Source organism: Lynx canadensis, chromosome D1 (assembly GCF_007474595.2).
Source record: "Lynx canadensis isolate LIC74 chromosome D1, mLynCan4.pri.v2, whole genome shotgun sequence".
NCBI lineage: Eukaryota > Metazoa > Chordata > Mammalia > Carnivora > Felidae > Lynx > Lynx canadensis.
In genome coordinates this window covers 93,066,635-93,089,937 of record NC_044312.2, presented here as the reverse complement: position 1 = coordinate 93,089,937, position 23,303 = coordinate 93,066,635, and positions in this window count along the sequence as shown.

The window sequence follows — 23,303 nt, the reverse complement described above, 5'->3', positions numbered from 1 at the left end:
GTGTGTGTGTGTGTGTATCTATATCTATATACAGTTATAGTCTTCCATTTGAAAATATCTGGGGTAATTTTCAGTTAATGATAATCAAATAGGAACTTTTTACTTTACTGGTTTCTTTAAATGCCACAATAAACAATAAATAGGTAAAACATTGAGAGAGAGAGAGAGGCATTGACAAAGAGAAATTCCATAGCCCTAAGCCAGTTACCTTGAAGTACATCTGCCAAATGCTATAGTATGTGTGACAAGGCAGCATGCTGGGAGCTTACGCATGGCACCTAGGATGGCTGGGCAGCATACAGATTTCCTGCAAAGTAAATGGCATCATCCTAAAAGTCAAATTCAATGGTGCTTTGATTTATTTATTTTAAATGTTTTTTTTTTAATTTATTTTTTAGAGAGAGAAACAGAGAGAGTGGGCAGAGAGAGACAGGGAGACACAGAATCCGAAGCAGGCTCCAGGATCCTAGCTGTCAGCACACAGCCGGACGTGGGGCTCGAAACCACAAGCCATGAGATCATGACCTGAGCCGAAGCCGGACACTCAACCGAATGAGCCACCAGGCATCCCAATGATGCTTTCATTTAAAGCAGGTGGTCTAAGGCTTTGGAGAAGTCACTCTGAAGGTGGGATATGTCCCTATAGAGACAGTTCAATACCACAGAATGTCAGATGGGAGATGAGACAATAGGAAAAACATGGAACCAAGTTATTTCTTATTTTTTTTATTTTTTTAAATTTACTTTTGGGAGAGAAAGATGAAGACAGAGTGCAAGCCAGGGAGGGGCAGACAGGGAGGGAGACACAGAATCCAAAGCCAGATCCAGGCTCTGAACTGTCAGCACAGAGCCTGGCGTGGGGCTCGAACTCAGAAACTGTGAGATCACCACCTGAACCAAAGTCCAACACTTAACCGACTGAGCCACCCAGGTGCCCCAGAGACAAATTATTTCTATTGTCTATGACCGAATGTTCTGGTCTAGGGGAGAGTCAGAGCTAAAGTGGGGTGGAGAAAGAAGAGCCTGTGAGTACCACCTTGAAATCCATAGATTCTGAACCATGAAGGGCTTTGCTATAATGACACTAAACTCTTGAACAGGAAAACCAAAGGGAAATATGCTGTCTTTCCTGGGGTGAAGTAAATTAACATACTGGATGAGAGGGTGTTTGAGACAACAAATCCAAGTAAAGATTCTCACTCAGTCATGCCACCCTTTGAATTATTCCTTAGCAGGCAGCTGGTCCTTTTCAATAGTATTAGCAAATATAAAGAGTCCCTTAAAATGAAGTGTGCGTGAATAAAATCTGCAAGAAAGAAACATTTTTAAGTGAGAAAAAGAGCATAAGCAAAAAAAAAAAAAAAAAAAAGAAAAAGTGAAAAGCACACATCACATAATATTATCCATAGTCTCAAATACTATAGACAATGTGAGGTATTTTCAAGAAGAGAATATAAAAAGTTCATAGAAGAGATATATATAAAAGTTCAAGAAGAGAATAGAAGACAATGAAAGGAGAGCAAAGTGCAGTACCAAAACGTAGGGAAAAACTGAGTATTTACAAATATATATAAATATGGCCTAAAGACAACAGAGTATGATATTGAAGGAACAGTGACATACAAGTGATAAGAGAAGGAGAATGATACTGGGGAAAGGAGTTTCTCTATTCACATAAACATTGTTACTAAGAAAAAAAAACATTAAACATAAAATAAAGCTTTTCTAACATAAAGACCCATAGATTCAATTAAAAATGACAATTGTGGGGGCTCCTGGTGGCTCAGTGGGTTAAGCGTCCGACTCGGCTCAGGTCATGATCTCACAGTCCTGTGAGTTCGAGCCCCACGTCGGGCTCTGTGCTGACAGCTCAGAGCCTGGAGCCTGTTTCAGATTCTGTGTCTCCCTCTGTCTCTGACCCTCCCCCGTTCATGCTCTGTCTCTCTCTGTCTCAAAAATAAATAAACATTGAAAAAAAATTTAAAAAATGACAATTGTGTTCTAGGAGCAATTGGTAGAAATAATCACAGCAAGATATATCTTGGTAAAATTAGTAAGATTTGAATGAAAATATTTAAATATACACATGTGTAAAAGAAAAAAAAACAAATTTGCCAATTGTTTTGGACAGCATGGATTTGGGTGGTTGTGGGAAATCAAACAGCTATGTCCTGGTTAAGGAGATTATAGGGAATGCATAACACTGCTTCGGGCCTTGCTGACAACAGCTGACCACTATCTAGTTAATGGTATATAGGTGTTGGGTCCTGCCTGTGCTCATGAATTTCTTAGACCATGCTATTATGGAAAATATTATCTTGTTCTCCACCCTACTTTCTGCATTTGCTCTTTGGTAGTCTTGGGAATGCTTTGTTTTTTGCATGCTTTCTATATGTTCTTACTGGAATGTAGCCATGGGCATACTGTGCAATATTTTCCCTATATTTATGCCTAATAAATATGGGAGCTTGAGAGCAGCTTCGGGAGACTTCCCTTAGCCTCCCTGTCACCTCTCCTTGACTTGTGGAGTCTTGAGTAATCCTTTCTGCTGTCCTTGGCTTTGCCAGACAAAGCCGAAAGCAGAACCTACAGGTGGTCACATGATTCTCTGAAGGCAGAATATAAAATAACAGGTAACATTCCTAAGGGAGAGTGTGGTCCACGGGTTTTATATGCAGTCAATTAGACCTTTAACTGCAAGGGCAACAGAAAAACACTCTCACGTTTGAAAACCCATGAAACTACAGCACCCACATGTTTGTCTTCAAAAAACCACCTGATGATGAAATATAGCCAATGATTAAAATACATTAAAAATAAAGAGATTAAGGGTGCCTGGGTGCCTCAGTCGGTTGAGCACCTGGCTTCGGCTCAGGTCATGCTGTCACAGTTCGTCGGTTCGAGCCCCGCAACGGACTCTGCCAACAGCTCAGGGCCTGAAGTCCGTTTTGGTTTCTGTGTTTCCCTCTCTGTCCCACCCCCCCTCCTCATGCTCTGGTCTCTCATTCAAAAATAAATAAACATTGAAACAATATTTTAAAATAAAGAGATTCGAATATAGGAACTGTGATAGTCAGAAAAAGACACCAAAGTTATTTAATACCAAGTTAAATGAATTTTCAGTGTTTTTGTCATAAACTATAATAATGATGTAGTTAATGTAAACATGACATAATGAAATATAATAGATCAATAGAAGGAAAATGGACATCATCATTCAATAGTAAAGAATCAACAGATACTATAATGTTAGACTAACAGGTATCTAATCTCATAAAGAAGTCAAGATATCTTCCCTTATTTTTGGAGGAATTTTCTAAAAAACAACATGTCTTCTTAGGAAGAAAGATTTTTTTTTTTGGTAGTTCAGTCATACATGCATCTTCTGTTCCATTTGGTTTCCTCTTCTCATTTGGTTAAATTTAAGTAAAACTAATCCCCTAATACTATTTTTAAAAAAAAAGATGTATCTCCTTCTACCTTATGTATGTGTGTATAGGCACAGACAAGTGGTTGGGACCTTGTTAACCAAATGTCAGTAAAGGTTATAAATGATGGGATTTTGTAAATTTTTATTTTTATGTTTTATGCATGATGAGTCTTTATAAAGTTTTGTATACATTATTTGTTATTTTTCAGTAACAAAAATATATTACTCCTTAAAAATTATAAAGATATTTATCTCAAACCAAATTAATTTTTAAGGGTGTCCTCTCAAAACAGAGAAGATAGCCCAGTTAGGAGTCCAAGCTTAACTTAATTTTTAGACATAAATTGATTACAGTTCTTCAGAAACTGTCATCCTGGTGTGTGTGTGTGTGTGTGTGTGTGTGTGTGTGTGTGTGTGTGTATTTGTATCTGAGTTGTTGGAGGATTATCTAGGGTTCTGGTGGGCAAATTACATCACTATCAAGATTTCATTCACAAACACTTGGTAAAGCCAACAGATTCCTCAATCCTATCAGTATGAGAAAATGAACAAAGCATGTTAACCAAAGACAGTTACCTGGAAAATGCCCCTTGAGGCTCCAGGTAGAAAGAATGTGGCAGTCAAGGCATGCACCATGGAATCAAGAAGAAAGGAGAGTCTGAAGCTAGTACATCTGAGTTCTCATAATAAAGTCAGACTCAGGGGAAACATAGAAATGAGAGAAAGTCTCATTTGTGATGCAGTCATTCTTGCTGTCAAAGCTTTCATGGCTTTTCAGCAGGACACAAAAGGCCAATCCACTAGAATATGAATCAGATCTAGTCAAGGCCCCATGGAATAAGTAAGAGACATCAGACCTCCCTGTTTGGATCCTAATAGCTTTTTCCACCTCAGTAACTTCTCACTGTAAACAAAAGGCTAGGAGTTTTTTTTCCTCTCTCCCCCTTGAGGGTCTTGGATAACTGTCAAGATTTAATAGCAAAGTGGAAATCCATGCCCAAGCTGTTTGAAATTCTTTTTTCCCCATCAGCTGGCCTGTGGGTTTAAAAAGTATGACATTGCCCCTTGTTTAGACTTGGAAGGATGTGATCACTAGGCAGAAAGAAAGTAAATGTATAAGAGAAAGCAAAGAGAGATTTGCATCTCAATTTCATGCTTCAACATATGGCAGAGGAAACACCACTTTGGTAATGGGAAGACTTAATGATTTTTTTTCAGTCAAATGAGGATAATAAAAGTGTGCTGTGCCTTCTCACCCTTAATTTGCTAAATTGATCCAACTTGTGAATGAATATTGTTTAAGTACCTAAAGGAAGCTTCCCATCCTTTATTGACAGAGCTTTGTAGAAATATTCTCATGATGAGCTTATAACAATCGTGGGTCTAGTGCCAAAACTTTTATACTTTGCAACATTTTCTGGTTTCCTTCATGGATCATTTTAATCATGCTATCCAAAGAAGCCATACTGTATTTGTTGATTTTCATTCCTATCTTTTTTTCTTTTGCATATGAAAGACAAAGGATACTCTCCTACCCCATTGCAGATTTTAGAAGCTATACTAAACTTTATACTAGGAAGACTTAGGGAGACTCCAGAGTTCCTAAAAACCCCTTTACTCCCTCTGATGTTGGCATATTCTAGTTATGTGCTTGGTGCCTGAAGGTATTTGGACATGTGACCCTTGGCTCCCTGCTCTTGGTAGGTCTGTCCTAAGCAGGTCAGACCACTATGGAGATTTGACTCAAATAAGTAAGGCATGAAACTAGACACTAAATTACATGATACGAAAGATATATATATTTAGAAAGTGATTAATATTTAGGTTTTTTTAAGAAGAGTAAAAAGAGAAAAGGAAAACAAAAACTAAGAAGAAAGGGAGGAAGCAAATTTTCATATGATGTTTCGTGATGGTTTTTGTATTGTATCCACATGCCTAAACTGGAAACAAGTTTTCTCAAATTACTTCTGAATTGTTCCACGTAAAGGTGTCCAAATGAGAAATTGTGGGTGTATTTGTACCAAGTGGAAGAGAAGCACAACCCTCAAGTGTATCAGATGTGCTTCATGTGACAGGAGACAGAGTAAGAGGTGCTGGCTGATTCCTGCTCATTCCCTCTTTCCCTTCGCTCCATGTCCAGCTCTTCCTTCTGCGCAGAGTTCTGCTGAGCAACAGCATACCAGACCCCTGACCAGATAGGCAACATCTCTTCATGGACAATTCCACCAGCTCTCCTTTGAGACCCAGTATGGCAGCTGGCTGTGAAGGGCTGCAGAGGTGCCCTTGTCCTCTTAGGTCAGTGCTCAAGGAAGGCTGTTTAAGAACCTCTCTCTGATCTTCCAGCTTTCTTTTTTGACCCTTCTTTCTACAGTTTCTTCAATAATTATGTAACCTCTTAGTCCTACGATAATCCCTCACTCCATAATAATTATAATACTTTTTTTTTTCTTTCAATGAACCCTGACCAATACAGACTTATTTTTACAACATAAAATTCTGGAATGCATAAAAATCTCAAAGAGCCAAAAAAAAAAAAATCTGAAGTATATATAATCCTAATTCCCCCTGCCCCAGCCCCTCTCATTTTTTAATCTACCTGGGTCAGGCTTTTCCAGTAATATTTAAAGAAAAACCTATTTCTTTGCACATTCCTGATAAATTCATTATTTAATTTGCACAGAAGAAAAAAATACTCTCATCTTTATAATTTACAATCTGTTCCTAGCCAGGCAGTATTTCCATATATATATTGGTAAAGTAGCAGTCCAGTAAAAATGTGTGAATGGTTTACTTTTGTGTGAGCCTTCTGGGTTCTAGGTCTGCTACAAAGTTCTCTTTACCTCTGTGTTCTTTCTCTGACAGAGACACTAAGTGACGCATGTTAAACTACATGCCTAATAATATCAAGGAAACAAACAAACATGTTAACTTCCCCTATTGATGCACTGAACACTTTTAATCTGAACTTTGCCACTATGTTGCGGAACCTATGTGTATTTTCAACTTCTGGACTTGTTTTATTTATTATTTTTTATTTTTTTAATTTTTTTTATTTTTGGACTTGTTTTAGAATAAAGGATTTTATAAGTATTAACACTATCAGGAAATAAATATATTTTTAATTTTATTTAAAACCAATTTAGTTAACATATAGTGTAATAATGATTTCAGGAGTAGAATTTAGTGATTCATCACTTACATATAACACTGGTGCTCATCCCAACAATTGTCCTCCTTACTGCCCATCACCCCCTTTAGCCCATTCCCCTACCCAACACCCCTCCAGCAACCCTCAGTTTGTTCTCTGTACTTAAGAGTCTGTTACAGTTTGCTTCCCTTTCTGTTTTATCTTTTTTTTAAGTTTAATTATTTTGAGAGAGAGAGAGAGAGAGAGAGAGAGAGAGAGAGAGAGAGGCCAAGAAAAGAGAGAGGAGAGATAGAATCCCAAACAGGCTCCACACTGTCAGCACAAGACCCACTGCAGGGCTTGAACTCATGAACCATGAGACCATGACCTGAGCCAAAATCAGGAGTCAGGTACTTAACCCAAGTGAGCCAACCAGGCGCCCTCTCTGTTTTATCTTATTTTTCCTTGTCTTCTCCTATGTTCATCTGTTGTATTTCTCAAATTCCACATATCAGTGAAATCATAAGATATTTCTTTCTCTGACTTAGTTTACCTAGCATACTGCATTGTAGTTCTGTCTACACTGATGCAAATGACAAGATGTCATTCTTCTTGAAAGCTGAGTAATATTCCATTGTGTGTGTGTCTGTGTGTATGTGTGTGTACACACCACATCTTCTTTAACCATTTGTCAGTTGATGGACATTTGGGCTCTTTCCGTAATATGTCTATTGTTGATAGTGCTGCTATAAACATTGGGGGGCATGTTCCCCTTTGAATCAGAATTTTTGTATCCTTTGGATACATACCTAGCTGTGCAATTGTTGAGTCATAGAGTAGTTCTATTTTTATTTTTTTGTTTGTTTTTTTATGTTTTGTTTATTTTTTATTTTTTTGAGGAACCTCCATACTGTTCTCCAGAGTGGCAGCACCAGTTTGCATTCCCATCACAGTACAAAAGGGTTCCCTTTCTCCGTATCCTTGCCAACATCTGTTGTTGCCTGAGTTGTTAATGTTAGCCGTTCTGACAAGTGTGAGGTGGTATCTCATTGTGGTTTTGACTTGTATTTCCCTGATGATGAGTGATGTTGAGCATCTTTTAATGTGTCTGTTGGCCATCTGGATGTCTTCTTTGGAAGAGTGTCTATTCATGTCTTCTCCCTATTTTTTCATTTGATTATTTGTTTTTTGGGTGTTGAGTTTGATGAGCTCTTTATAGATTTTGGATACTAGCCCTTTACCAGATATGTCATTTGCAAACATCTTCGCCTATTCCGTTGGTTGTCTTTTAGTTTTGTTAATTGTTTCCTTCTCTGTGCAGAAGTTTTTATCTTGATGAGGTCCCAATAGTTCATTTTTGCTTTTGTTTCACTTGCCTCTGGAGACATGTCAAGTAAGAAGTTGCTGTGATCAAGGTCAAAGTAATTGTTGACTATTTTCTCCTCTAGGATTTCATCAGGAAATATTTTATTGGGCTTAAACATTTCATGTGCTGCTCTAGTTTTATTATAAAATTAGGTACAATATCATTTTCATCCTTGATGTGACTTTCATAGCATTTGAAATTTTGAGACTCACATGTCTGCCATTATCATTCTAAGTAGAGGAAATTCCTTTTTTCTCTTTCTCTCTTTTCACTCCTTTTTATCTGCCTTCCCAAGTTCCTCCCCTCCTGGTTCCCTCTTTACCTCTATTGTAGTATTTTCTTATTTAAGGTTTTGTTGTTTCTTGGTGTTTTTTTCCACTTGGAAGCTACAAGGCATCTTTTATATTCTTTTTGTCATCATTTCTTATTGTAAATCCATGTATATCATCATGATTTTGTGAATTACAATGCTAAAGACATTTGCAGTATTCTGCATATGACTACATTATGGTTATAAACAAAGGAAGAAACATATTTTATATTCTTTATTTTTTAAAGTCCTAATTAATGATATCTCATCTTTTCTGGGTACTTTTGGCTAGTGAAAATAGAAATAGAAAAAAAATCAATAACAGAAATTATTGTATCTATGTTATTTTTAATCTACATATTTGACTTAGGGAGTTTATTCAAATATTCATAGAGATCTATATGTTTTGACAAAGCACATTATAAATTTAACCATTCTTATAAAATATATGTTATACATTCTAATTTATTAGTAATATATTGGTCTCCTATATGGGGATAAGCTGTTCTATCAGAAGTATAGTAAATAATTTTTAAATATGTATCTGTATTTATCAGAAAGAAATGATGCTCAAGAAGTTTGTTTAGGATTTATATATGTATTGCCCTCTTTTATACAGTGTCTATGAGAGTGATTCTAATGCTGCTAATCCTCTTGATTCTGCTCTCTGTAGACAGGACAGTAAATATCTCTTATTGCAAATGATTTACTTTCTTCACCAACACAATCGAGTCAATCAATAAAATATAATGTTTCCCTAGGTATTCTGCTGTGCACAACACATTTTATCAACAAGTGCACATCAAGAAAACACCTAAATCCCTTTCGTACAGACATGTCTTACAGATTTAAAATAATAACAATAATATTAACCATATACATATAGTCTGGAAGTTAAATAGCTAAGTCTTTTTTTTTATACAAAAGTCGTTGGACATGTACAATCTGGAGTCCAAATATAAGTCTTGCTGAACCTAAAGTGGTAGATTCTGTAAAGAATTTTTGGCAGTATATCAGCAAGATGGCGGCATAGAAATTTCCAGTGTTCTTTCTCTCACAGAAACATCAATTTGTACAATTACCCATACATGAAAAATACCTTTGCATGGGCTAAGGATTCCAGGTGAGAGATTCCAGCACCTGATTTAGCACAGAAACAAGAAAAGACCTATTCAAGAAGATAGGAACAACAGATTATCCCCGTCACCCCGCCTCCAAGTCTGGGCAGCCGGCATAGAGGGCTTCCCCATGGGTTGAGGGGAGAGGAGTGAGTATCTGACCTCATCCCAGGACACTAGCACCAGTGCCCGGCCAGCCACCAGCCCTGAGGCTCCAGACTGATGGCCAGAACTAGGAGGGCCTCAGAGATCTAGCCGCCAGGCAGGGTGCCCTGGCCTCAGGCTCCAGGCCCACTCCGTGCGAGGCTGGCCCCTGCAGACACAGCCTCCGGGCCAATTCTGAGGGCCCAGACTTCCAACCCCCCAGTACCAGGCCTGCTCTCTCAACCTAGGATGAAAGACTTTAATGTAAGTCCTGAACCATAAAACTGTTAGAAGAAAACATAGGGAAAAAGCTTCTTAACATTGGTGTGGGCAATGATTTTTTAGGTACGAGCCTAGAAGCGTAAGCAAAAAATAGACAAATAGCATTGCATGAAACTAAAAAGCTTTTGCCCACCAAACAATCAGCATAGTGAAGGGACAACCCACAGAACTGAAGAACATATTTGTGAACCATATATCTAGTAAGGGCTAATATATGCAATATACATTACATTAATGCAGAAGAATGTAGCCTGATCAGTCAGGATCCTCCAGCTGACTTGACTTTATTTGGTCTGCCATATTTCAAGAAGTGATTCTTGGACTGGTAGTAACAAATTACCACAATCTTGGCACCTCAAAATAGCATCTATCCAATAGCTTACAGTTTCCATAGGTAAGAGGTTCAGATGAGCTGGACCTCATTCTCTGCATGGAGTCTCACTGGTGAAAATCCAGATATGAATAAGCCCGGGCTCTTATCTGAAGGCTCTGGGTGATAATCTGCTTCTAGGCCCATTCAGGATTTTAGCAGAATTTATTTGCTTCTTACTCATTCTGTGTGGCCCTCTCTACCTTTAGTGAACTGAGGCAGGTAAAGTGCTTCCTGAGAGTGCGGGAGCATAAAGAGGGCATGCGTGGCTGAGCCCCTTTTTGGTTCTAGCTTTCAGAGCTAGCACAGTGTAGAGGGAGTACATTCTGGACCACTCTTCAGCATGCAAAAAGAGAATCTGCACCTGCAGGAAGCCCCACGGTTGCTCAGTTATGCCAGCAACTACGCTCCATGGAGGAGTCTGTCAAATTCAGGACAGAGTAATAGCAAGCCAACTTAACTGCAGATCAAAAGCTAGATACTTTAAAAGGCTTTAAAGGTAATTAAATGCATTTTGCACACCCCTCCGCCCCAACCCATCTGTCTGACTCTCACTTGCTGAGCTCATAACAAGCCTAATACTTTCAAACTTTGCAGGCCTCCAAACCTCCATGTTTCAACCCATCAAGGGTTGACTAAACTCTGGGGTTTTGACTTATGCATCCAAGAACAAACAAGAGTAGTTAAATAAACAAATGCCAATTCTGGAATTTACAATGCAATGTACTTCCCTCATGGACAGAAGTGCGTGTCTACTATCTAGGGCACCATGTTCTTTGGGATAAGGCTACATGAGCATATGAAAAATTAGGTAGGAGGTTGATTGATGGGTCCGATTTTAAACAAAGCGAACTAGATGATCTTGAGGGATATTCTATCTAGGTCATGGAAAACTCTGATGAGATGTTTTATTTTGTTTTATTTTTATATTTTAGAATCAGAGAATTTCTGTTTGAGACCTGATCCTGCCATTTGCTGTAATAACTTTGGTAAGTTTAACTTTCTGAACCTCAATGGATTCATCTCTAAAACATGAATAATAATACTGCCTGCCTCATAAAGTTGTTAAGAGAATTAAATGAGATGAAATGAGATGATACATCCCATCTCATTAATCCAGTGCCTGCTAAATAATAATTGTGTGTATACACACACACACACACACATATACGTATATACATATCTATATACATACATCGTATATTAGATATATATATACCCTATATAGAATTTATTATGTATTCTACCTCCTTCCATAGGCATTTAAAAATTCTTCTTCTATGCTATCTTTATGATTTCTAGTAAATATTCTCTTTTATATTAGTGCATCTTTTATTTTTCGGGTCTGTATTATAACACTCTTTTATAGTTCTTTTTCATCAATCATGTTTCAGTCACATGCTATATATTTGGCTATCTTGTTTGGACTTGGATGATTTTCTAACCTGTTAAAAAATACATTTCCTCTCATATGATTTCTTAGCATCCTGTGTTTTCTCTATGTACTTTATCAAGCTTGTAAGTTTTATCTCTGCTTAAAGAGCAATACTATTTTGTTTACTACAGTATCTAACAGCCAGCACAATGCCAGGTATGTAATTGGTTTCCAATAAATATTTAATGGATAGATAAGAGAGGAAATGAATGAATGAATGGAAATATTGCCAGTTTGAATTATGTCTTATTGCATTCTCAAAATACAAGATTTCAAGTTTTGGAGCACTCTGTACTATTTCCTTCCTGTTGCATTGGTAAATGATCTAATGAGTATTACCTGGGATCATAAACTCAGACTCTTACAAAGTCTGAAAAGTAATGCACAGGAAGTAAAAGGGGCCACGAGTAAATGACAAATGGCAGTTGGCATTCCTGTCTCAGTGTCAGGGAGGCAGTTAAATTGTGGTAAGGATTGTGGCTACTGGAAGGCGTGCCCTGTCTAAAGATGAGCAACCCTTTCAGCAACAACTGATCTTTGCTACATGGAAATTCAAGCCAATTATTACAAACACTTACAAGAAATCTGAAATCTTTTTTTTTTCTGTTAATCTCTGTGCCTGAATGGTATGAACTAATTGTAGCATAACACTGTGCCCCCAATACTTGGTTGAGTGACTTGGGTTTTGGGTGTAGAGGTGACCCATAGACCCTGGGTTTTGCCTCTGGCTTAAGCAAGGAACCAGATAGTTTTTCTTTATGCTATATTAGTCAGTGTATTCTCAAATTATCTGTAATGGCACATTCTCAGTGGACAGTGCTACTTTGGCAAAATTCATGTTTGACTAAGAGATTAGTGGGTTTTTTTCCCTGACTGTTTGGAACACCTGATTGCTTATTTCCCACCTGATGAGTTTACCTTACAAGTTCACCTGATTTTCTCATTGTTATTTCATTTTTAAAAACAAAAATATTGGGGCATCTGGGTGGCTCAGTCGGTTAAGTGTCCTACTTCAGCCCAGGTCATGATCTCATGGTTGGTGAGTTTGAGCCCACATCAGACTCTGTGCTGGCAGCTCAGAGCCTGGAGCCTGGAACCTGCTTCGTATTCTGTGTCTCCCTCTCTCTCTGCCCCTGTCTTGCTTGTTCTCTCTCTCTCTCTCTCTCTCTCTCTCTCTCTCTCTCTCTCTCAAAAATAAGAATAAACATTGAGAAAGTTTTATAAACTCAAAAATATTAAAGATGAAAGTGGAGCATCTCCAAAACCAAAGCAAAAATGTTTCCGAGGCTGTACTGTCAGCCATGTGTAGATGCTAACATCAGTAGCATTAGTACTTGATTTGGAAGATATTCTTCCTTCCTCAGGAGTTTTGTTTGAGAGGCTTTGTCCTCTTCTGCTGCCTCAGGTATGAATGTAGAATGAGTTTCTTTCACCATGGCAAATAGCTGATCCATAGGAGAGGGCTTTACACTGATATCTCCAGAACTTCCCCAGGAATGGGGAATGTAAACAAGAAACCAAAATACTGGGTGATACTACAGACTCACCACTATGAGAACCACTCTTGGTTTATGCCTCTTCATAACTTTTGTTGTCATTAAAAGATTTCTATACCAAAAAAAACTTAGAAAGTTGTAACACCAGCACAAAGCATTCCCTTGTCATGTATCACTCCTCAGTCTCCATTTCTCACCTAAAAAAAATTACACATAGTGTATTTCTCCATTGCCCCAAATCACAGGCAAGAAGAATAAGGTTTTTTTTAGTCAAAGTATGTTGAAATTCCCTGGTAGTGAAAGAAATAAGAATTAAAAATCTAGATAACATTTTTCACTAACAATTTATGAATTGTCAAAATGATTACATATTGTGAGGAATTGGGGTAGTTGATACTCTCATATTCTTATAATGGGAGTATATATTGGATACGTCCATTTTTGAGAGCAATTTAGCAAAATGCATTAGTTTCCTTAAAAAGATTTACTATTGTTTTGTTTCACCAAGTCATCTCTTAGGGATTCATTCTAAAGAAATAATTAGAAAGGCAGAAAGATTTCTCCACAGGGATGTTTATTAAGGAGTTTTAAATACATTGAAAAATTTGAAACAACTTAACGTATACCTATAGAAGATTTAATACATTATCATAAAACCATACCATGTGATACTGTGTAGTTATGAATATTATATTGTGTGAGACTATTCAAAGACATAGAAAATATTCTTTATATATTAGGTCAAATAAAAGAATTAAAATATAGAATAGGACCATAATATGATTGGTTTTATATTTAAATTTTTTCTCATTAAAAAATAAGACACATACAAACTGTTTAGTCTATACAGGTTACTACTTAAAGGGGGGATTGTGGTGAATGAAAAAAATTTTTTTTCATTCTTAGTTTTCTGCATTTCCTAAATAGGAAACAACAGATGTTGGCAAAGATGTGAAAAAAGGGGAACCCTCTTCCACTATAGGTAGGAATACAAATTAGTGTAGCTACTCTGGAGAACAGTGTAGAAATTCCTCAAAAAAGTTAAAAATAGAACTATCCTCTAATCTAGCAATCGTACTACTAGGTATTTACCCAAAGGATACAAAAATACTGTCTCAGAGGGGTACATGACCCCAATGTTTATAGCAGCATTATCAACAATAGCCTAATTATGGAAAGAGCCCAAATGTCCATAGACTGATAAATGGATAAAGGTGTATATATGTATGTTCTCTATATCTATCTATCTATCTATCTATCTATCTATCTATCATCTATCCACCTACACACACACACACACACACACACACACACACACACACACACTTTCACAATGGAATATCACTCAGCCATCAAAAAGAACGAAATCTTGCCATTTGCAATGGTGTGGATGGAACTAGAGTGCATTATGCTAAATGAAATAAGTCAGACAGAGAAGGACAAATGCCATGTGATTTCATTCATATGTGGAATTTAAGAAATGAAACATAAACGGGGCAGGGGGGAAGAGATGTAAACTGTAAACTAGACTCTCAAATATAGAGATCACACTGAGGGTTGCTGAAGGGGAGGTGGGCAGGGGGATGGGTAAATAAGTGATGAGTATTCAGGAGGGCACTTGTGATGAGCACTGAGTGTTGTATGCAGGTGCTGAATCACTAAATTCTACTCCTGAACTAATATTGCACTATATATTAACTAACTGAAGTTTAACTAAATTTTGGGGAAAAAAAGTGATTAAGGACACTACCAGTGGCACTAACCAAAAAGATTATTTGTGTTTTTCTTGGTATTGTTTTATTTTGTGTAGCTTTAATAACTGATGGCCCAATTATGTTTTAGAAGATGTGACCTTTCATTAACGGACTGTCATGTATGACTTGATAAGACTAGAGACTAAGGCTGCCCTCACTGTAGAGGCACAAATAAGGGAGCCATTTTGACAGAGACTACAAGACTTACTAATGCCTTGGTCCAAAGTCATCAACCAAGGCTTCACTGCCATACTACTTCAAGTATTAATTGTATATCTTTACCCTAAAAGAAAACAGATGGTCTTAAGAGCAACAGGGTCCTAAGACAAGATACTGTTAACAAGGCAACAAATTATAAAGCACTTTATCAGAACTTTAAGTGAAAATTAGGCACAAAAAAGGAAATTAGAAAACATCTGGAAAAACTTTGAAAAATATCACTTTTCTTCAGCAATTTTTGATTCATTTTCTATTTGATACCCACAAAAATTAGACACCGTGATGGATTCAGTAGAGTACGCATTTAATATGTAATTTAATTGCATTTCCAATGTAGTAGGCCATCTATTATTCTGAGAGAGAGAACAGTTCACATTCACTGAGGTTGATATATGCATCAGGATATTCTTAAAAGAAGAATTCAGCATTCTCTTTCAAGTCTGACTTCAAAGCACCACCATAGATAAAGCAAGGCAGAGTGTAATTAAAACCAATTAATTCAAACAAAAGCAAAATTGTTTAAGTATATTCAGCATCCAGTTTGAATTTTACTATTATATTCATTTCTCCTTCATTTCCATGAACAGCGTTTGTTAGTGTAGGGAGACGTCTTACGTGGAGGTTGGGGAGGAGAATATACTACTGTGGAACCCCATTACTTCTGTGAACTTGAAATGACAATGAAAATTACAGCTATGATTAAAACCACTAAACGCTTTTATGTTTGTTAATTTGTGTGCATGTTACAGATCATGAGGAATATGTCCGCGTAGTAATTTGTGCCTGTGTATAGCATGTATACATACTGGTGTACTGTCATTGCATTTTAAAAGGGAGGCTATGAGTATTAGGTTAGAGGGAATTAAAAAAAAAGATCAATTGGTAGTAAGGAGTGGCAAGCAACAGGTTGTATGAATTCTTGTTTCAATACTTTGTGAAGCCACTTTTCATTTCTTAGTCAACAAGTCAAAAATATAGTTCTTGTTTGTGGGAAAGCCCTTAGCCCACATGAACACATGTGTGTTTATCCTGAAGGCATGCAAACAAGAAACACTTTTTGGTTCACCTGGATTTCAGAATTGCCATATACAAAATGTGTTCCCCTCAAAATTCATATGCTGAAACCTAATCCTCAATGTGATAGTATTAGGATATAAGGCCTTTGGGCAATGAGGGTGGAACCTTCATGAATGACAATAGCACCCTTATAAAAAGAGACCTGAGGGAGTACCCCCTACCCTTCCTGTATGTGGCAAGATGGCCATCTCTGAACCAGGAAGCTGGTTTTCTCCAGACACAAAGTTTGATAGTGCCTTGATTTTGGACTTCCCAGTCTCTGAAACTGTGAGGATGATTTTTGTTGTTTAAGCTACCCAGTCTATGGTATTTTTGTTATAGCAACCCAAATGGGCTAAGACAAGAATAAAATTGTTTCATTCCTTTAAAACATAACATCATTTATGTTAAACAAAACAAAACATAACATCATTTAAAACATAACAGTTTTGGGGGCACCTGGGTGGCTTAGTCAGGTAAGTGTCGGACTCTTGATATAAGCTCAGGTTGTGATCTTGCAGTTGTGAGATCAAGCTCTGCATTGGGCTCCGTGCTGAGCATTGAGCCTGCTTGGGATTCTCTCTCTGCCTCTCACTTGCTCACACTTTCTCTCTTTCTAAAAATAAATAAATAAAAATTTTAAAATAAAAATAAATTATAACAACTTTTTTCAATCAAAGGGGAAAAAAAAGTTTTCTTTCCCATTTGAAGGTAGAAGAAACAGTACACTCCACACAAAAGAAAGCCAGGGAAAGTTCAACTCCAAGAACTGTCCTTGTGGAATAAACTGTTTGGAAGACTGATGGCCACTGAAATGACAATACAGCAATCACCACACACACACACACACACACACACACACACACACACACACACATTAAAATAGCAACAACTAGTAGTTTTAAGCTTGTTAGCAAACTCACAAACTCACTTACATAAGGAGTACCTGGGTGGCTCAGTTGGTTAAGCATCTGACTCTTCATTTTGGCTCAGGTTCTTGGCATTAAGTCAACGATGTTAGGTTGAGCGCAGTGTTGGACTTTGTGCTAACAACACAGAGCCTGCTTGGGATTGTCTCTCTCTCTCTCTCTCTGCCCCTTCCTGGCTTGTGCTCTCTCCCTCTCAAAATAAATAAATAAACATTTAAAAACCCCGCTCACATGAAAAGTGATGTGGCTTTTTGTTTGTTTCCAGACATGTATGCCTAAGCAATTCATGCTATTGGTATATTATAAAAGATTTTTAGCCATGAGAGATAAGGAAATCCTGCTGTATGTGACAACATAGATAGACTTTGAGGACATTATGCTAAGTGAGATAAGCCACACAAAGAAGGACAAATACAGTTTGATATCATTTATAGGAAAACTTCAAAAAAAATTAACTCCTAGAAACAGAGAGTAGAAAAGTGTTTGCCAGGGACTTGCAGGGGTTGGGGAAATACAGAGTTTCGTGAAAGCGTACAAACTTCCGGCTGTAAGATGAATAAAGATGAAGTTCTAGTGTACTGTATAACTGAAATTTGCTAAGAGAGTAGAACTTCAATGTTCCCATTTTAAAAATGATAAATATGACAGGTGATGGACTTGGATGTGTAGGTTACCTACTGAAAGAATTCTTTCACAATGTATATATGTATCAAATCACCACAATGTACACCTTAAGTATCTTACAATTTTATGCATCAATTATTCTTCAATTAAGGTGAAATTTAAAAAAAACATATTTTTGCAATCTGGAGTATTATGCATCTTGGGGTTTGTAATATTTCAGATATGAGCTGGACGTGTGATTGACAAGGCTTTCAGAAATTACTAGATGCTCAAATTAACAATATCTATGGGTACAGGATGAGAGGAACGTAACATTCAACATTCTCAGTTCTTTCTCAAGCTAATGTTCCATTACAAATTATTCACGTTCTGATGTTGCACCGCTATTCTTTATCATGTGATAATTTGACATGTCTCCTTAGATTATACTAATTCTGTAGTGTAAAGCAGAAAACTTAAAGCATGGTTTGCTCTTTACTAGTCGTAAAATCCATAAGCACAGAATGTTAGAAGGGCCTTAATATATGTGGGAGAATTTATTCACTTGCCAGATAAGAAAAATGAGGCCCAAGAAAGATACTCAGTTTGCACCAACTCACCCAGTGTGGTGGACTGAATAATGGGTCCCCAAAGAGTCCATGTCTTGCCAGAAGCAGAAGGGTCTTTGCAGATGTGGTTAAGTAAAGGACTTGAGATGGTCAAATTATTTGGGGTTACTCAGGTGGGCCTGATGTAATGACAAGGGTCCTTATAAGTGGAAGGCAGGAGGGCAGAGAGTAAGAGTTGTGATTTGTAGATTGTAGAAACAGATTGTAGAAGTGAGAAAAGGCCACAAATGGATTCTCCTCTCCAATTTCCAACAAGGAATGCAGTCTTGCTGAGCTATTTAAGACATCTGACCTCGAGACAATAAATTGGTATTGTTTTAACTCACTACATTTGTGAGTTAAATGATTTGTACAGCAGTAATAGGAAACTAGTATACTCAACAACAAAGTCATGTAAGCAAGTCAAAAAAAGTAGGTTCTCAGTCCTAGTCCCATGGCTATTGCACCGTATCATATTACACTTGCACGATTGTACCCATCAGTACAGATGGGTAATGTTCTAACCAGATCATTTTATCCAAAGTTAACTTATTTGTGGAGCCCTTGCTATGTGAAGTTTCCAGGACCATGTGCTGGATAAGAACAAATATGAAAAAGGAATTTATTTATACATATGAATAATCGTACCTGCAACAATGTCATTTAATATAATAGCATAAAATTCTCTCCCCTTTAGAGTTTGCACTAGCTTGATATCTTTACTAGGCTCTTAGCACTCCATTGGGAATCAGTTATGTGACGTTTTAAAAATACACTTGGTCTACCCAACCGTAGTCATGTTACACATGACTACAGAGTACCCTTCTAATTCTTACATAAAACAACTTAGACATAAATAATATATTAATCTGAACCATATAAAATAGCTGATATTCTGATACCTTTGAAATATGGAAATGGAAATTTTATATGGTTCAATTCTATAAAAGCCTGCAGCAGACACTGTAATGTGCTGTCCACTTACCCCCTTAGTGAGAGATTGTTGCCCTGTTTTGAAACTGCTTTAAGCACTTGAATATTAGTCCCCTGCTTAAAGTCACACACTGCCTAGATCCAATGACAAATGAAGGAGTATAAAGTTGTGGCCATCTTGGTCCAGCTGGGGACAACGCCAAAAGGTCATTCTAATTCTAAAACTTCCTATGAATTGAGCTAATGCTGTTATGAGGCCTCCTATTTCTTCCTGGTCCTGCTTCCTTTTCCTTTTTACCACAGGGTCATCCTAAGGGCATGCCTGAATAAACATCCTGTATTCATACCTCCCAGAGAATCCAACTTGCAACAATGCCACTTAAGGTAATAACAATAAAATTCCATGATATATAAAAAGCTCAATGTTGTCTGTGCTATTACAATGATGTCATGGGATGGCTGGGAAATTGCCATCAGGAGTCAACCTTCATTTGTCAGTGTTGTTCCAGTAGGTCTATGGCGTATTTTTGTAGAACTGTCAATTGATCATGCATTGATGATACACATTGCATCAGCACTGGCTGTGTTTTATGGAGTAGTAACAAAAATATAAGTCAAGGCTATCCAATCTTGCCATCCTCATCTTTGTGCCTCAGTTTTCTATTCTATAAAATATAGATATTTGGGGTGCACCTCATCTGCTGGTTATGATGATGTAAAGATTACATGAGTTAATATATGTAAAATCTTCAAATGGTGCCTGACAGTAACCACTCAACAGATATTGGGTGTTAGCTATTACTTTCTGGTACAGTGTCCCAAAGAGTTTCTCTTATATCATCAATCTGTCTTCACTGACTCTTGACCTTTCAGTATACATATATTCTCAATCTCCCTCATAAACAATCAAACATGCAAGCAAATGACTAATGTCATTTGTCTTTTCTTTCCCTCTTTTAGTTACCTTATATTTTTTTCCTCTTTATCATTTCATAACAGGTTGGCCTCTAGTCATTACATTCAGCAATGAAAGAACCTGATCTTTCCGCACCCGCCCCACCCATCTTGAAGTTTCCACCATTTGGGTAACAGGAAAAACAGCTACAGGATCCAAATACATCCCCAATCCTGTTTAAAGTTTCATCTGATTTTATCATTTAAATACTCCATTCAGGTAGCTTTACTTTGAACATTTGTGATACAAGTGTTCAGCCTCACTCGGAGCCACTCATTCCCCTCCCCAGTATAGGACATCCCCATGAAGGGAATTTCTCTCAATAATTGAAGAGTCAGAATCCTTGGCTTAATGCCTTCTTATTCCTGGGATCTCTAGGACTTAATTCCATGTCCACCTGTGTGTTGCTTCTTCTCTTGGTCTTGGTGGCTTAGATAAATTATCATCTGTCTCTTGTGGCTTGTTAGATCTCCCTTGGTAACTCTTCCTATTTCACCTGACCAATGAGTGTCTAAAGACTTCAGCTCCAGCCAGGATATCTGTCCAGCCAGCAGGTCTGATGATTTACCCACAACCACAGAAGCTAATCCCCTCTATTCCCAAACCCTTATTGTTAAACTTCGATCACCATGTCTTGCCTGAACGTGTCTAGCTAGTATACTCATCCATACCCTCCAAATAGATGTTCAGAGAGCAGAAATCAGTAGTTCAATTTTGACTTCTTTGACTACCCATTCTTTTTCTTTTCTCCCAATTGCCCTGGGACTAAAAAATGGGTGGGATTTGCTGTTGTTTGTCTCCCCTTCCCCAACACCATCATACATCATTTCTTCTCTACTCCAGGAAAGACATACAAGTTATCTTCTCATGACTAGGGAGATCTCTATCAGTTAAACACTTTAAATACAGTTTCTTCATATGATAATGCATGTGATCTTAGCTGAAGAATGAGATAAGGTCTTTCAGGATAATATTAAATAATTAAGGGGTCAGGTATTTCTCTTGAACTAGGAACTAGGTCAAGTAGCTAGCAGGGGCAGGAATGGTAGTGGGCAGATAAATTGAATGTAATTTAAATTGAGAATTAAAACTGGTTTGGTTTAATGTTATATGCTTTAGTCATGTTGAAATATTCCTAGTTATATTAATAACAATTGGGGCGCCTGGTTTGCTCAGTCGGTTAGGCAAATGACTCTTGATTTCAGCTCAGGTCATGATCTCGCAGTTCGTGAGATCCAGTCCTGCTTCTCTGGGCTCTGTGATGACAACACGGAGCCTGCTTGGGATTCTCTGTCTCCCTCTTTCTCTGCTCCTCCCTACTTCTCTCTGTCTCTCTCTCTAAAAAATAAATAAGAAGAACTAAAAAAAAAAAATTCTTAACAATTGACATATAGCACCTATTACTTTCATAGTGATTTGATATTTTTATACTTTATGAATTGATCCCCATAAGTCTAGTTACTATCTGCCACCATACAAATGTTATTACAATATTATTGACTATATTCTCTATGCTGACATTACATCCCCATGACTTACTTACTTATTTATTTATTTATTTATTTATTTATTTATTTATTTTTAAATTTTTTTTGATGTTTTATTTATTCTTGAGAGAGAGAGAGACAGAGCATGAGTGAGGGAGAGGCAGAGAGAGAGAAGGACACACAATCTGAAGCAGACTCCAGGCTCTGAGCTGTCAACACAGAGCCCAACATGGGCCTTGAACTCACGAGCCATGAGATCATGACCTGAGCCGAAGTCAGACTCAACCAACTGAGCCACCCAGGCGCCCCCCCCCCCCCCCATGACTTATTTATAACTGGAAGTTTGTACCTCTTAAATCACCTTCACCTATTTCAATTTATTTATTATAACAGTGTAAGAGAGATCATAAGGCAGTACATGATTAATAGTGAGGTGAATAATACAGACAATAAGTTCTTGACAAATTTAGAGGAAGGAGAGATTGTTGTAGTCTAAGACACTTTATAAATAATGGGAAAATTAGGTAAACTTGAAATACCAGTGGTTAGTACAGATTCACATTGCATCTACTGAGTAAATCATGTGAGCTTGTTTATTAACTGTATTATTTAAATATATACCTATAACTAATTTTTTTCTCTGTTGTACCACAAAGGTATCTTAGTAGTATAGCAATTTGGTCAGTTATCTGTATTTATCATGATTACAGGTTTATGAGGGTTGAGAACTTTAGTTATTTGATAATTAACTCATAGTTTACTGTATCAATTTATCTAGCAAAAATATTTATTCTGTATCTGCAATGTTTAATGTACTCTGCTATAGTAGAGGGGAAAGTAAGATGGCTAAGATTCTCTCTCAAGAGCTTATCTCATAAAGGTAGATAAAGACTTAAACTGATGATGCAATAAAGTATTCTAAGTACTATTAATGAACTACACAGAGACTCGTTTAGTCTAATTCCTCAAAAGTGGATACATGTTTACCAGGTGGAAAAATACAGAAGGATAAGGAACACTGTGAGAAAAAAAAGTGAAGATGGTAAGTTTGGTTTATTTGGAAACTACAATTGATAATTTAATAGGGTTGTGTCACCAGTGCAACTGACACATGGATAGTTGTTGCAATAGAAAGGAAAGGACATTTCAGGAAGAATTTGGATGATTTCTCATTTAGTCTCTTCTTCTACTGGGAAAGGATCGCTCTTCACTACATTTGATTTTATCTTTAAGGATGTGTTTCTCAGTTAGAACTACTGTCTCCTTAAAAATTTTAGGCACCCCTCTGAACCTTGAAAAATCCACTATCTTCCTGACATGTAGTCTTTAGATATAAATATTCCGTAATTCTTGCTTGTGTAGCATAGGGTTTCTATATCTCTAATGGTAACATGTAACATGTTAAAACTGTTTTTAAATATTATCACCTTTCCAACACTACTTCCCCCCATCTTACTCTCAGCTCATTTCCTTTTACCTAGCTCATGTTCAGTGTTGTGTTTTACCTTATTAATTCAGGTAATCATTCGAGTGGCCCTATCAGGTAAATGCTATTATTATACCCATTTTATGGAAGGGAATACTAGAGTATCAAGTCACACGACATAGTTGGTCTTTACTTTACTACTATTTTTTTTTACTGCTGTTCTCTTTTATGGCTTCTATTGAAGGCCAACCCTCC